The sequence below is a fragment of the Canis lupus genome, chromosome 17 (assembly GCF_048164855.1).
Source record: "Canis lupus baileyi chromosome 17, mCanLup2.hap1, whole genome shotgun sequence".
Classification (NCBI taxonomy): Eukaryota; Metazoa; Chordata; class Mammalia; order Carnivora; family Canidae; genus Canis; species Canis lupus.
This window is the reverse complement of record NC_132854.1, coordinates 29546882-29564183: the sequence shown is the minus strand read 5'-3', so window position 1 is coordinate 29564183 and position 17302 is coordinate 29546882.

Below are 17302 nucleotides of genomic sequence, written 5' to 3'. Positions count from 1 at the left end.
CCATTTGGACTGGTGTAACAAAATACCACAGATTGGATCACTTATAAACAACAAAAATTTATTTCTCACAATTCTGGTGGCTGGAAGCTCAAGGTCAAAGTGTCAGTATCATCCAGTGAAAGCTTTCTTCTGAGTTGCAGACTTTTTTGCTGTGTCCTCACTCGACAGAAGGGGCTAGAAAGTTCTGTTAGGGGTCTCCTTTACAAGGGTACTAATCCCATTCATGAGGCATCCTCCATGCTCTCTCTAATCACCTCCAAAAGGGCCCACCTCCCAACACCATCACATTGGGCATTAGGATTCCAACATGTGAATTTGGGAGGAGACACAAATATTCAGATCATAGCACGTTCCAACATACCAAAGGATAGGACCTCACTTCTGAGTGACTAGATTGAGTGAAGAACAGGAGAGAAACTAACAAGGAGTTTCAAAATGCAAAAATACAAGCTAGAAAATAAATGACTAAGTAGGAGCAGGAATCAAATAATCAGAGGCTCAGCGTGAGTCATAAACTAGCGGTAATTTAATAACGGGATACTGTAATGTTTACAAAACAATTCAAATATTAGGATGCACAAAAGCAATCACTTTCTCCATATTAATCAGTTCTAGTCAGGCTTTATCAAGATGCACTGCCCTACCTTAGGGCCTGAGATGGAAAATTCAGGGCAGATTCCAAACACTGCCAGCAATATGATTAAAGGAAGGGCTGGAGATGGCCCAGGAGAGGGTTAATTACTGTCTTCAGGTGTGTGAGAGGCTCTCACCCAGAGTACAGGGGTCATGGAAGTTTGGGATTGAAGCCATATGTAAGGAAGGCATAGAGCACTGGATTCATAAGGCACAGCAGAAGGCACAGGATTCAGACATTTCCTAGCTTTGAGAGTTATTGAATAATTGATTCAAACAATGAACTGGATTAAGGAGTCATTTCCAAAGATCTTTCAAAATCAGATTGTTTTTCATCTCTTTGTACCTAAGAAAGGAATGGGTGAGATGGTGTCCCTAGTTCTCTGGTTCAGCCAATTCTTGATTATCTGTGATTCTATACTGATTTATCAATTATTCAAACAATGTAGAGAAAAGCAATTTTTCTCCTGTAAAGCTGATATTTAAATATTGGATACTTGATACCATATCTTACCTTTGGGAGCTCTCAATTGAAAGGCACCACAATATTGAAATTTTATTATCCACAATTTTAAGATGAATTTTTAATTTGTTAGGCTCAATAACAACTTAAGTTCTATCCTGAACTAGGAAAGCATGAGTTTGTTTAAAGAAAGTCAGACTTTCTGTGTTCTGATTCCCATGACTTGTTTCTCTCTCCCAGCTCTGCTGAGTCAGTTTAAATCAGTGAAATGGAGTAATTTCATAATGGCACCAACAGGGAACAACTAAAAAAAAAAAGTGACAATATGTCACTTAGAGCTTTTCCCATAGAATTTTAAAAATCTTTTTCTATTGTCAAAAACAGAGGCCTCAAGAAGGTAAATTCCTATTACCTTCTTATTCCCTCCCCAACATCTAACTAGCATTCCTACTATGGGACTTTTTTTTTCCTCAAAAGAGGAAACAAGAGAATATATGTAGTTTATCAAGATATCTGTAAAAGAGACTACATATTTTTTTATTTTCAATATAGACAACCAACTAATATTTGATCTTTCCAAATTTCTCCATACTTAGACTTTTTAACAAAATTATGACACAAAGGTAGTTTTAAAAGAAAAAGGACAAAGAGAATCTGATTCTATAAAGATAAACTCTTGTTCCTGGAGGATGGAAACTGGATTACCTTTAGAACCTCTGAGAAAAATATTTCAGGGAAGACCAAAGGGATACAAGAGAACTTAGGAATAGTAAAAGAGAGAGAGAGAGAAAGAGAGACTTTTCAACATTGTTGCAAACAGTAGGCTTGATAATTTTCCCCATTTGATTACCTAATCAGTAAATGAGGAAGTACATGACATATTTTACAAGAAAATCTGAGGCTTTTGAGTGCAAATCTGAAAAGTGCTATAGTAATTCCTTATAAATGTTACTCTTACAAAATGTTTTTTAAAAAATCTAGCTGTTCAGCATTCTCTGGAGTTAACTGTCCTTTATTCTTCTAATGCTTTAGCTGTATTTCACCAATGTCAAATAAAAGTTTACTTTTCTTAGTGCTAATGCACTAAACATACCAAATAACCGGTAACGTTTTCTCTCTTTATAAACCTCAAGGGTATCAAGGTTACAAGTGGTAGAATTCAAATAAATTTGTAATATTTTATCAAAGGGAACCTCACTTTCATGGTGATACACATGCCCTGAGATGTTTTTCCCAGGTAAAAATATTTATCTACAGCTGTATGTGTAAAGACAAAATAACAGTGTGAGACGGCATTTAACTAAATTATACAAGCTACTGATTTTTTTCTTAATTGAGTGTTTACATGTTTTTATTGTTAGCCTAAACACTTATATGCAGTTTGTGCGCAGTAAATATCAGTGATTTATTTGGGAAGGTGTCTGAATCTGCACGATCTTGCCAGTCTGCTTGCTTACTAAATCCAGACAGGATCAAGAAATTAGAAACTTTTCCTCTTTGAAAGGCACTATTTACAAAATGATGACATAAGCCCCAGACTGGGAAAAAGTATTTGCAAAACATATATTGGATGAAGGACTGACATCCAAAACAAATAAAAACTCTCAAGGCTTAATAAGAAAAAGACATACAGCTAAACTATTTTCGATGGAAAAAAATTTGGACAAACAGCTTGCCAGAGATTCACAGATGGTAACTAAACACTTGAAAAAGAGACTAAACATCATTAAGTCATTAGAGAAATACAAATTAAAATGACAGTTAGATATCACTACAAGCCAACCAGAATGGCAAAAATCTTTTAACCGACAATACCAGACACTGGTGAGGATGCAGAGCAAATGGAACCCGTGTCTATGGTCGCTGGAACATAAAACATTCCAACCACTTTTGAAAATAGTCTGGTGATCATTACGTTAAAAATGCATTTGCCATTTGGCCTATCCATCCTATATCTAGGTATCTGCCCACAAGAAATGTAAAGATACCTCTGCACAAAGACGTGTGAGGCTTTTACAGTAGCCTCATTCCTAATCGTTAAAAACTGGAAACAACCCCAATGTCCACAAATTAATGAGTGGATGTGTAGATTGTGATACCACCACACAATGGAGTATTACTCAGAAAATGAGAAAGAACAAGCTCATCATACATGCAACATGTGGATGGATCTTAAAAGCGATAGGCCAAGTAAAAGAGGTCAGGCAGAAGAAAGCTACGTGAGTCAGTCTGTCTGATGTTCTGAAAAAGGCAAAATTCTGAGGACAGAAGCCAGATCAGGTAGCCGTTGCAGGCTGGGAGGGAGAGAGAGGAAAGGCCGTCATGGCACACGGAAGAGGCTGTGAGATGATGGGAAGATTCTCTAAATCGTGACAGAGGTTATCTGACTGTTCACTTTTCTCTTTTACTTAAGAAATGGTGCATTTTAAAGGGGTAATCTCCACCTCATGAGAATTATACCTCAATAGACCTTTCACTAAAAGGACACGTGTGTGCATGTGTGTACATCTTTACGCACACATGCATAAAATGATGGCTAAGAAGCTTTTGAATGCTTTGGATGATGAGCACCGAGAGGACGGGTGGGGTAAACGTGCCATTCTTGCATTCCTTTTCACCAGTTGACTAGATGCTCTTAGAGCATTTTAAAAAGAACCATCACTACCCCCAAAGACCACGGACCAGCACTGCCCCACCTCCACTCCCAGTCAAATAACCAACCTTTTCACATTTTATTCGGCTCGGCTTTGGGGGGCTTTTTAAATCCCCCTTTCAGTGTTAAAATTGTCAAGCTGGTGGCCCAACTACCCCATCTATCCTAAGATGTTTCACATGCCCTTTTATAGGATCTTAAACTTAACCTGAGTCATTTTCTAAAGAACGATAATGGAAGCGTTATGGGCAGATTGCAATGCACAAGTGCATAGTAAAGCTTTTACTTAAATGGAACCTACCCACGAAAGTAAGAACCCCGATATCACTGCAGCAGGGCCATGGTAGTGATGGCAGTGGAAAAAAATATTATCAGGAGGATTCATTTCCACCTACTTTAGACCTTTTGCTGTAATTCCTCATATAAAAATCTCTTTCTTTCCTTGACCATTAATACTGATAATTATATCTGTATTTCTTAAGAATATTATGAGTTGCCATTTCTGCATAGTAGCAGATTGAATTTATTCACCTTACGGATATATTATTATCACAGATAATAACTGCGGCATGATAATTATCATTAATTATTCATTTGGATTAAGAGGCAAATAGGCTTGTATTCAAGGGTCTTCCAGAGCACCGTTCATTGTTCGCGTGCCCTGTGTGCCCGTGTGACTAATTCCTACTCTTTTCTGAGCCACTGTTGACATCTGACGGGTCCCATATGTATTTATTTGAAAATATAATAAAAGGAATAAGTGCACCATTTCAGGATGGAGTCACTAAAATAGACATATGGTTTCTTCTTTGCCCTTTAAGCGAGGGTGTGCAATTGCCTGTTAAAACCAGGCTGCCGTGAGCATCGCTTAGGTAGATGTGTATGTATTTCCTTTCTTTGCATCCTTGCTTCGGACAATTTCAGCTCATATAAGCCTGTGTATTTACATAATAGCTTTTTGCAAAAATAATAATGTGGTGAATCATATAGTTTATCCTTCATTGAACAAAATGTTTTAGCAGGACTGTTTGGGCTTGCATTTGAAGCTGACTGAAGTTTAATATGCAAAAAGAGCCTCTGCAGAGTCTAGGAAACCTGTAGAGAAATCAGAAGGAGAGGGAAGATGGAGAAAGAAGGGATGATACAGCTCATAAATGTGACTGCTTTTTGGTGGTTAGCTAACATGCACCAAAATTGAGACATGTATATATCCACAGAGTTTCTTTTGTTTCTTCTCTTGGTCTTCGTCCTGATTTTTTCTGTGACCTGTCATTCATATTTATACGTTTAAAGTACGTATCAAATGCTGGTTTGAAGACTATGCCAGTAGAGCTAATATTAACATAGGATGCGGTTCTTGAGTGTCCTTGACGTAGTTAGAACTGCCTTTTGAAATGACAGTGGAGTTTTTTTTCTTTGTCTCCACTGGTGATGCAAGAAAGGGGCTAATCTACTGTGCTGAATGCTGCTTTTGAAAGAGACTTGTGCTTCTGTTTGTCAAAATACTTGCATGCCGCCATTCATTTTCTCTTTGTGACATTCCTCGGGGGTGCTGTAGGGCAGCTAGCATGATTCCTAGTTACAGATTAGGAAACTGAGGAACCAATTAAGATTAAGTGGTGTCTAATCAGGGGCACACTATAAAGAGATGACATCAGGAATCCACGTTTCCAGACTCTTAACTCCTCTTTCTATGCTCCTCTGAGCACTACTCTGAGTCATCTTACATGGATGATGATGAAACAGGGAAGAACTTTGAAAACACTGCCGGCTGAAACAGCTGCAAATTTCAGAGCAGGAAGAGACTCCCAGAGTGGCAACTGTGAGGCTCCGCAGCTTCTGCCAGTGTAGACAACGGGGCCCCTCCTATTTTTCAACCAATCAATTCAAGTGTGGCCACTCAAGTCTGACAAAGGGACGATGGTCAGAGACATCCTCATGAGCAAAATACTCATGCTGTTGTAATGCAGGCTGTATTCTTCAATAGAAATCTTGTTTTTTAATCTCACACTTTAAGTACTCAAAAACATTTGCTATGTGCCAATAACTGCATTAAGGGAATTTCGTACGCTATCTGCCCAAGCAACTTTCCATCACTAAAGAGTTGTTTGGGGGAAGAAGTCTCCATCTACGAGAGATTTTTTTTTTTTTTGACAATTAACAAAATAGGAGAAAGCCTGTGAAACACCTCTTCTTAGGGGTTTGGACTCTAAATTCCCTCTCCATCTACTCATCCTATAAGTATCTATTGACTACCCACTATGATATCAAGCTCTCTTCTAGGTGCCAGTGACAGAACTCTGAATAACACAAAGCCACTATGCCTCATCCATTCAGGCTACTATAACAGAATGCCACAGGCCAGGGCCTTATAAATAATGGAAATTTATTGCTTATAGTTCTATAAGCCGGAAAGTCCAAGATCAAGGCACTGGCAGGTTTGGTGTCTGGTAAGAATCCATGTTCTGGTTCACTGCCAGCTGTCATCTCACTGTGTCCTCACATACTACAGGAGATGAGGGGGCTTTCTAGAGTCCCTTTTATAAGGGCACTAATCTCATTCTTGGCAGCTCCACCCTCATGACCTAATCATCTCCCAAAGGTCTCACCCCAAATACCATCCTACTGGGGTTTGGGTTTCAACATGTGAATTCTGAGGAACACAAGCATTCATCTATAATAAATACCCTGCCCTTGGACATTTTAATGGGGGAGACAGATGATACACAAATATTTCATATTTCATAGTAGTGACAAGTGGCACACAGAAGAAGAATGTAGAGTGAGGCAGTAAAATGGACAGGTGTTAATTGGGGGCAATGCAAGATGGGGCAGAGAGAAGGCACAAATGTGAAATGTGAAATGAGCAAAGATGTTATCACGAGTAGACTCTGGGGTCATCCCAGGTAGAAGGCCAGCAAATGCAAAGAGACTCATATGAGCGAGGGTTTTCAAAAGAAGATTCAGAACCCACAAAGCATCCTGCACCAGATAAAAATGTTCTTGCCGGCGATATTTAATTTGTTGTCAGCCTCTTTAATTTCCCTCTGAACATTTTTCTCTCTTGCTCTGAATATGATTCTCTTCTGGCTGAGTCTCTTTGATCTGATTGTTTATGTATTTCTTTTTGGCCATGTTATGTTGACATTTCTGTCAACTCCCTGAAATCAGATTCTAAAAATGGAATATTCTTCTAATAGTCATGATCACTTGAATATAAAATAACCTGGCACATGAGAAAACAGAGCAGTGAATTACAGCTGCTTTACAATTGAATTCCGATAAGTTATGATGGATTGGAGGAAGAGGCCAAATTACATGAATTGTCTCTCCTGATGCTTTCCCTTTTTCTGAAAGGAATACTGACTTTAAATCAATCATATCTATTTTAAAAAGAATAGCTAAGAGCTAGCATGTCTTGAAAGCTCACATTGTGCAAGACGCTCCACTGAGCACTGCACGTGTTACTTCTAATCCGCACATAATCCTATACAGTAGGACTCATTACCCCCAATTTCAGATGAGGTAGTTGAAGCTCAAGCAGAATCACTTTTCCAAGGTTGTCCAGCCAAATTTCCATTGTCCCAAAGCTGTGCTCTTAAGCACCATCTCCTCTTTACCGTTGAGAGATAACATGTGTTTTTAAGCATGGGGGTGACATCAATTTCTGTTTCAAATAGAGAATTCTGACAGCAATGCAAAGGGTGTATTGGAAAGGGATGAGCCTGAGTTATGACAAGGGGAAGATCATTTCAGCTCAGGAGGGAGAGAGAGAATGAGCTTAACCTATCAGCCTCATCAATAGTGATTACAGTAACAATCCACCAGCCTCTGCAGGACACCTATGGACTCTCTTATCCAAACTCAGGTGAATATGGGTAGAAATGCCTCTTCAAATAAGCTACAGAATAATAACTTCACTGTGTTTTATGTAATCCTCCTATAGCAGAAGAACACTGCCCTCTATTGCTTTGTGTCTCTTGGTTCTCACTGGCCCAAATTGTACCAGGAAAGGAGGTGTTATCAGTCAATGGGCACATCAGTTTAAGAAGCTGAAATGTCCCCCCGAGATGACCAATAGAAGGTCCCCATCTAAACTGTCAGCTCACCACAGGCACTCAGGAATCTCACCCGGTTCTCCTGAAGCAAATACAGGCTTTTACTCCCTGCCCTGACAGGAGTGATAAAGAGTCTCTGATATGTTTGCACAATTGCACAATTTTCAAACTTTATTGAAAATGTTAGTAACTGTAATTCAGTTCCCTAATCTAAATCGCCATACAGCATACATTGAATATACTTGTTTTGCCTAGCTCTTGAAAAAATGGAATAATTATGAATATAAATGGCTTCTGCTTCCTTCATGTAAAAAAGACATTATATACATATAAGTCAAATAGAATATAAGAGAGAAATAGATGCAGGGTAATAATGATAAGAAACCATAATATCCGCGTGGAGGTGGATGCAAAATTGCCACTCATTACTCGAATGGGGAGAAAGTTAGTAGGCAATTAGCAACAGCAAATGCCAAGTGGAAGGATAATTTGTAAGACAACAATAAACATAGTCTATACCAATGAGACAGAAAGAAAGAGGAAGCAGAAGTGCCAATAAAACAAGCAGAGCAGCCATGGGAAGGACTGCATTAGCACCGTGAGAAAATAAAACAAATCTTCTCCATTCCCCATCATAACTCCCAGCATTTTCAGTTTTCGGCTTGTTCCGGACTAGCAGTGGCAATAGCCAAGCTTAGAAAATTATAGTAATAATAAGCCACGTTGTGTGAAAAAGCTTGCTTTCTCCCAACTAAACATCACCAGGACCTATTCACAGAGCAAGGCAAGCTCTTCTGGAAAAGAGGGAGCTATAGAAACAGAAAACAATGATCGGTCCTTGAAAATCAAAGAACAAATAATTATATAATCAGTGAAGAAGGACCTGGGGGGTGCATAAATCAGTTGGCTCAGCTACATACTCAGGAAATAATTACAGTGAAGAATTTTTAAAATTAAGGAACAGTGATTGGAAGGATAATCTTTGAACATCTAATATATCAACTGAATCTCAGTGTTTACCTGACCCAAAGCATTCCAGACCAAATAAAATATGTCTTAGTTTCAATGAACTTTATCATTTTCCTCCTTAATCTATTCATTATGGAGAGAAGCCTTTTATGCACGTGTAGATATAATTATGTCTGTGTATCAAATATATGATGAAGGAAGTCTGTAAGTAATAATACGTATAAACATTCCTTGAGCAATTTAAGTAATTTAAGAAATGCTTAAGTGTGTACTTTGCTACTCACTTCATATACATTATCTCATTTAATCCTTAAGCCCTATAAGGTAGGTCCTATTATTTCATATCTTACATAAGAGGAAACTGCACCTAAAATTTTACTTTATTGCTCAAAGTGAAGCTAGATTTTAAACTCAGATCTATCAGGTTGCTAAATGTGAATGCATAACAGTAGAGAGGGACAATATAAATGACAGCTAGAAGAGCATTCTGGAACCCAGTGTCAGATGGACAAACTAGAATCCTGGCTCTGTTTAGGGCCTGATCCTATTTAAAGTCATTCAACAGCTTAGTTCACTTACTCCTTACAATAGCCCTGTAAGGGAAGAATGATGGTGATGAATATGATGAAGATGATGATGGTGATGGTGATGGTGATGGTGGTGGTAGTGATGGTGGTGCTGATGGTGGTGCTGATGGGTGGTGATGATGATAGTGATGATGATTAGGAGGATGGTGATGGTGAAGATAATAATGATATCAATTTTATAGACTAGGAAAAATGAGAGGTTAAGTAACCTGCTCAGAGTCAGCTGGCTAAATAAGAAGCTAAGTTAATCTTGACCAGAAAGCCTGTGATTTTACCCATTCTACTAAAACCCTGGAACCTTCTTTCCCCATCAGCAGTCACATCTCCACTGTATTAGCTTTCTAACGCTGTGTAACAAAATTAGCTGTCTAAAATGCACGTGGTTCCCCCTCACACTTGCCCTGTGTTGGGAGTTTGAGTGCAGCCAAACACTTAGGGTCCTCCACTCAGGATGTCAGCAGGCTGCCATCTGGGTTTCAGCTGAGCCACATTCCTTTCTGGAGCACAGGGTCCTCTTCCAAGCCCATGTGATTGCTGGCAGAACACAGTTCCTTGTGGTTGCAGGACTAAGGATCCTACTTTCTTGCTGGTTGTCAGCCAAGCACCTCTCTCAGCTTCCAGAGATCCCCACAATTTTTCCCCAGATGGCCCACTCACCAACCCTCTTAAAACATAGCAGCTACTGCTTTAAAGCCAGAAGGCAAATCTCCTTGATGCCTGGTCTTTTTAATAGTGTTTGGCTGATAAGGCCAGCCCACCCAGGAGGGTTTCCTTTTGAGTTAACTTAAACTCAGTTGGCTAGGAGACCTTACTTACATATGCAAATTCCCTCCATCTTTACCATACAATGTGGTATAATCATGGGACTAATATCCTATCACCTTTGCCATATTTTATAGATAGAAGTAAATGTAAATTCATTGAAGGGGGAACATTACACAAAGCACAAAAGGGATCTTCTTGGGGTTACGCCTACCACAGTAGCTTTTACATTACTTTCTTTAGGAGTTATTTGCTGTTCCCTGCAGCTGAATTACTCTCTAACTCCCAAGGGCTTCCTGGTACTTTCCTATCATAGAATTCCTCCCACAGAGCTGTGATGGTTTATTCCCCACTAATGTCAAGCCCTTCCAGCCAGAAGTGTGTATCTTACTCACCATGGTATTTGCAGCATCCTTCTCAATGCCTGACCCCTGTCAGCATGTGATAAACAGGAACCATTGTTATTCAAGCAGCACTTCTTCAGATATATTAGTGCCTACCAAAAAATAAGATTTAAAGTTCATATTATCTTTTGGATTTTTATTCAGTTCTCATATTCAGCCAGTATTTTCACAGACATATATAATAATTCAAAAGTGTACATTACACTAATAAGTGTAACCAACATATGATATTCTTCACATCATCACTAACGGCAGATTTCTGAGCCATTTATTTTCTGACTATTTTCTAGTAGAAATATTCTCATATTAACAATATGAATGATGCATTGTTAAAAAAAGAAATCTTCCAAGTAAATGCTTTAGCGTTATATAAATGGATAAAAAAAAATAGATTTACCTAATTGAAGGCTGGAAAAAGTCCTCAAATTCAGGGTTAAAATGAGAAAAGTGCAAACCATGGAAAGATTATATTACCACAGTGTTGTAAAATACCTACAGGCAAGGAAGTCTATGAGGAAAACAAAATAGAATATTTTGTAACAAAGTAGAGGACAGAGTTGTGGTGGTAGAAAATAGATCCCTAAGAGAAGAATGTTTTAAAGTCTCAAGCCATGATTCCACCACGGCTTCCTCTAGACAAGCAATTCAACCCTACAGGGGAAACTATGAACTGACATTTAGCATTCACTTAAAAACCCACAGTGCTATGTCTTTGCATTCATGTTTACTTAAATCCCACAATATTGCCCTTAAAAATATATCTGAAATTCATCTTAGCTTTTTCACAAGCAGAGACACAGAATCATTTGACTATTTTTTCGGTTTCTAGCTAAAACTCCCTAAAGTTTGACTATTTTATTTTAGTCTTCATGCATGTAAGGAACCACCATGTGGACAATATTGTAAGAGTCATTCCCTCTGTTTCTGCATGGGTCTGTCACTGGGATAATCACAAAAACGTGCCCACTCTATAATTATTTAAGACTGAAAAAGACATGTTCAGGATTTGGAAGACATTCAAACTATTGCCTACAGCAATCTTTTTTAAAAAGTTCTAAGGAGACTCCATAGCCAGTTTATTGCCCCATTAAATAAAAGCATATCTTTTCCCCGACATGACTTCAGGATTCCCTCTTAGTGACCTAGCTACAAAATTCCCAAAGAGAAAGCTTGTAAATCATGCATGAAAATAAATGTAAGTCCAAACACTCTGGGCTACTCAGAGGGGAGACAGGAGTAAAGGATGCAGAAGAAGTCTGTTGGGTCCTTTAAAAAGTCAGACAATAAATAAATGAAAATAAGAAACGGGGCCTATAATATCGGAGTTTATTTCTTATTTTGCATCCTAGCTTTGTTTGCAGGCAGAGCCAGAGTAAGCTCTCTACCCAGCCATTTGTGTTCTGTTGAGTGAGAGAAAGGAAGACGCTCAAGGGCCAACAAAGCTTTTGCGGGCAGAAGAGAAATTGGCAGTATAATGATATCTCAGATCTATATTTGTCAGCCTATTACAGTAAACGCTGCTTTCTACTGTCTATTAATAGTTGGCACTTCTGCAAATCTCTAGTTCAAAGATAGCCAATGTCCATAATGATGACCTGAGGGCTGCAAGAGCCCGGACAGCTTCCAGCCCCGTCAAAAGAGGTCACAGGCCCTTTGTGCCCTGAGCTCCAACCTTTCCAGACCGGTTCCTGCTCTTCCGCCTACCTATCCTGGGAGCAAGCTCTCTGTCTTTCTTACTATCCATTCTAGCCACCCAGAAGTCCTTCCCCTGTTAGCATAGCACTAGTGGGGGGCTCCATCAACACTTGTTGAATTAATGAATGGAAACCAATTCTATAGAAATCTTCATCCACTTAAGCTTATTGTACTTCTCAGGCTATAATGGAAGACACTTTTCTATCACATGTATTAATGGCAAATTTCTTCTGAACGCTTGAGGGCTTCACCCTTTCCTGCCTAACCTGTACTAGTATGTCATTGTACTCAGTCCAAAGGCCTCTCATTATTTATTTCATACATCTCTCCTTTATACTTTCATTGTCTCCAGCTGCACCTGGTATGTAGGAGGTGTTCAATAAACAGATGCTGGACAAATGAATCAATTAAGGGAGTGAATAAACTTCCTCTACCACAATGTCTTTCCTGGATTGTTATGAAAGATCCTTCACTAGATCTACTACCTTTACATACTTTATTCTAAATTGTATTAGTCATTATTTCCCAGACATGCCAGATTTTTCCCCCTTCCTAAGTATCCTCTTTTTTGAGTCCATTCTTTTTATTCTCTAAGGTCTAGTTCAAATCTCCCTTTCTCCAGGAAGCCTTCCCGATTCCCTCAAGCTATAGTCTCTTCCCTACTCCAAACTCTGCTACTGTTGAGACTGATCCTCTACTCCATTAATTCTCCTTACAAAGAAATCTTAACATTATTTGTAAGGAGTAAAATTTCATTTTAGGAATTCCTAAAACATAAAAACTTGTTTTATGTTTCAGATGAAAATGAATTTAGATTTAATTAGAGAAATCTGGGATATTTGGGATAATGCTGCTTATTTTCTAATAAAAGCAGATAATAAGAAAATTAATATATTAGCTTTACCCAAAAGTCTGATATTTACTCTCAGCATTATATAATCAACTTCATTTGATCTTTTTAAAGTAAGAAAACAGTTACAGTTGTAAAAATTTGGGGGCATGTAATAATTGGCTAGATTTTAATTTTTTAAAATAGATAGCTTTCCCAAAATGCTAAATAGGTAAAAAGCTTAAGCTTTGGATTTTTAAACAAATATCACAGTATCTCATTTTTAAAAAGTACACAATCGATTCAATTAGTGAATGTTTCTTTCTTACAAGGTTTGTAAATGGCATGCGCAACAAGAGTTGTTTTTTCCCCCCAAGATAACCCAGTTAGGCTTGACAGCTTGTTTACAATAGTACCCTGAAGACACATTTTACGGTGCTCAACTATATAAATATACATTTGAGATACACACTGTGGCTCATAACATTTGTTAAACATCTGAAACACAAAGTCAATCCAGTTAGTGTGTTCTTCGTACCTCTTTAAATAGTATGAAGGAAATGAGTCTCTAGACCTTACAAGTGCATCCACATACTCCTACTTCAACTGACATATACCACTGTGAAAGTCAGAAAATAATTCAAAGACTTCAGTAAAGAGAAACAGATGGGGGAACCAAAGACACATTATGAAAATACATGGCAAGCAGAGACAGGACACCAGTTATAAGAAGTAGGAGGGGCACAGGGAAGAAGTCCTCTGCTAAGTCATACTCGTAGACCTTGAAAGCCAAAATTGCCACCATTAAGAATTCATTCCTTTGGATCAAAACATTCCAGAGGAATGCTCTGTTAAAATATGAACATTACCTGGACTATTAGTACAGATCGCCTATTAGTATCATAGGCTCACAATCAAGAGTATCTCTGAAAATGAAGAATGAGTTTGATGGAAGACTTATAACAGTAGTGAAAGAATAGAATGTTCATGGCTCTGCTCCCATCAATTTCTTAAGAACCCCAGCTCTCCCCAGATTCCTTTGAAGCAGACCTGGGAATTCCCAAAAGGGATTTCAACTACATTCCAGGAACCCTTCCTCCTGGTTACCAAGGTCCACCCATCACTTTGGTCATCTTGTAACTGCAGGTAACCAAAGGAACAACTATGCCAGAAAGCCCCCAAGGGCTCTGTGATGAAGATCTCTGTCATCTAAAGATGCCTGTTTTGCTTCCAGAGCCTTCAATGCTGTGACTGCTGATGCCTAATGTTGCAGGATTTCATGTCTTTCCTAGAAAGCCATCTTTCCTCTCAGCAAAACTCTAGCCAACCAATTCTTCTTATATCTTGAGCCTTAATATGTCAGCATTTTACAATTTTGCTCACTATTTTATTAGAACTCCTGCATCCCAGTACTCTGGTGGAATCATTTGATTTTCATAGATGACACTGTGGTCAAAATACAAGAAATTTCGATAAGCTCACATGGGTTTGGGGAATTAAACCTATTGAAATTTTTATTAATTCTCCAAGCATTAACTTGCTATCTCTTCTCATGTTTGGTCTTGAACCAATTCTCAGCAATATTTATTTTCTTTTTTTTTCCCATTTTAAAACCATTCTCCTTGATGAAGAAAATAGCAACAAATTGAATAAAGAATAGGTTGACTCTGGAGTGCCTGGGCCTGGGTGGCTCAGTTGGTTAAGCATCTGACTCTTGGTTTCAGCTCAGGTCATGATCTCAGGTTTAAAGCAGTAGCATGGAGCCCAGCCTACACATTGGGCTCTATCCTCAGCAGGGAGTCAGTATACTTCTCTTCCTTTCCTTCTGCCCCTCCTCCCATTTGCAAGCTCTCTCTCTTTCTCATAAATAAATAAATCTTTGAAAAAAAAAAAGAATAGTTTGGCTCTTTCTTTGATACCTGTTAACACCATTATATTTTTGAACTGCAGACACATCCACAATTTTCCTAGCCATTTTTGGTGATCTTGAACATGAAAAAAAACTTGTATTGATCCACAACCATTCTGATTTAAATCTTAAAGGTTTGTGGCTATCTTCCAAACTTTTTCTTGATCATGAGCTCTTTCTGGCTTATTTGGTATATTAAAAAATCTGAGCTCAAGAAGGAGTGAATTTTGTAGCTATTTTAGGTGCTTTAACTTTCCATCTCATTTCCTTCACACTTGGGTTAGTCTCATTTGCATAGTCCAAATTATATGTTTGTTCAAACTTCTCATTCCCTTTGAAATCACATTCTCTTAAAGAGTCTGTCCATAGGGTTTCTCCAGTTTGGGGGACTTTTTTCCATGGGAGACAAAATGGTATAAGTAAAAGAACACAGACTATAGATTCTGAAAATCTGTGCCTATATTCTAGTCTGATTAGTTCAGAAGACATAATCCATAAATATTCATTAAGTGAATGAATGAATGAATGAATGGTGATCTCCAACAAGTTAAACTCATTGAGCCTTAGTTTTCTCACTGTAAAATGATGACACAAATGTCTATTTCAGAGTACCATTATCAGAAGTAAATAAGCTATAACATGTGTGGAAGAATTTCTAATGATAGCATCCTCCTTTTAACTTTGCACAAGTTCTGGTTCACTCTGGGATTTAGGCATGCTCATGGGGCTGACTGTCCTGATGTCCATGTAGAGCTGGTTGGCTCTCTTAAATTTTTTAACCTTTTATTTTTATTAGATTTCCATAAGCATATACTTTAAAGATTCACCCAAGTCTGCAAATTTGCTTAATAATCAGCTCTTGTTAGCCCCTTCCCCCACAACCCCACCCCTTCTTCAGAGGTAACCACTTCTAATATCTACCTATAGCTGATTCTGTTGGTATTTACCTCCATATTCTAAATAACATGCTTATGTTGCTTCTACTTGACTTTTCCAGCTCTGGACATTATTTATTGCCTCCAAACATAGAAAATTAGGACCTTACACTCTTTCCTTCCTAGTCTCCACCATAAGCAGATGTCACTTCTCATGCCCCACTCTTTCAGTATAAGTTATTTTAAATATTTAATTATATTGACATTCAGCATAGACATTATTTTGACTCTGAGCCATTTAAGGCTAAGCCACGGGATAAATGGTAATTACCTTTACATTCCTGAACAGTTTTAATTGTTTCTGGCAATTAAAACTATCTTGTATTCTTAGTTTTCTATGTTCTTGGAACAGATTTCAAACTTCACATGTCCCAAATGAACACTCTTGACATCTACTCTCCCTGCCAAAATGATCCGTCTCCCAATCTTAACATCTCCATCAAAGGCCCTCACTCTAATTGCTGAAGTTACTCTTACTCTTCCTTTTCCTTCACCCTTCACATTTAATCTGTAAGCAGGATACATACAAAATATATCTGGAATCTATCCTCCCATCTCCACTGCCACTGACCTGTTGAAGCCCTTTCTTGCTTCCCTTAGACTTTGTCATAGAGCTCTATCACTGGTATTCCCCCTTTGACTTTTGTCCCCACCCAGGGTGATCATCATACAGCAAAGGGTCCTTCAAAAAATGCAAATTGGACCCTACCGAGTTCACTAGGTGAAGTCCTCAGTGACTTCCTGTTGTATTCTAAGTGAAACCCATAGAAGGCTCACTCTGCTTCAGTCACACTGGACTTTTGTCAGTTCCCTGGAACACACAAATCCCCATTCTAGGTGCTGGGTTGTTAGCCGTTCCTTCTGCTTAAGATGCTCGGCCCAAATTCTCTTTCACCCTACAGTCACTCCTCAAGGTCCTGCCTACTCTATATAAAGCAGGTTCCATCCAAAACTATCTCATCAATCTGCTTATTTCCTTCATGACACCAGTCACAGCTTACTTAATTAAATTAATAATTGCAATTATTTTATTTGTTTATTTTAGTTCCTCACAACGAAAACTCTATGGAAAACAGGGGCCTTGTCCCTTTTGATCATCATTGTGTTCCCAGCACCCAGTATAATGCATGATATTTGAAAGAGGCCCATTGATTCTTTTTTTTTAAGACTTATTTATTTATTTACTTGAGAGAGAGAGAGTGGCCACAAAGGGTGGAGAGAGAGGGAGAGGGAGAGAGAAACTCAAGCAAAGGCCACACTGAGCTTAGAACCTGAGGTGGGCTCGATCTCATCATCCTGAGATCACAACCTGAGCTGAAATCAAGAGTTGGATGCTTGATCAACTGAGCCACGCAGGTGCCCCAGGAGGGGCCCAACTGATTCTTAACAACTAAATGTTGGAATG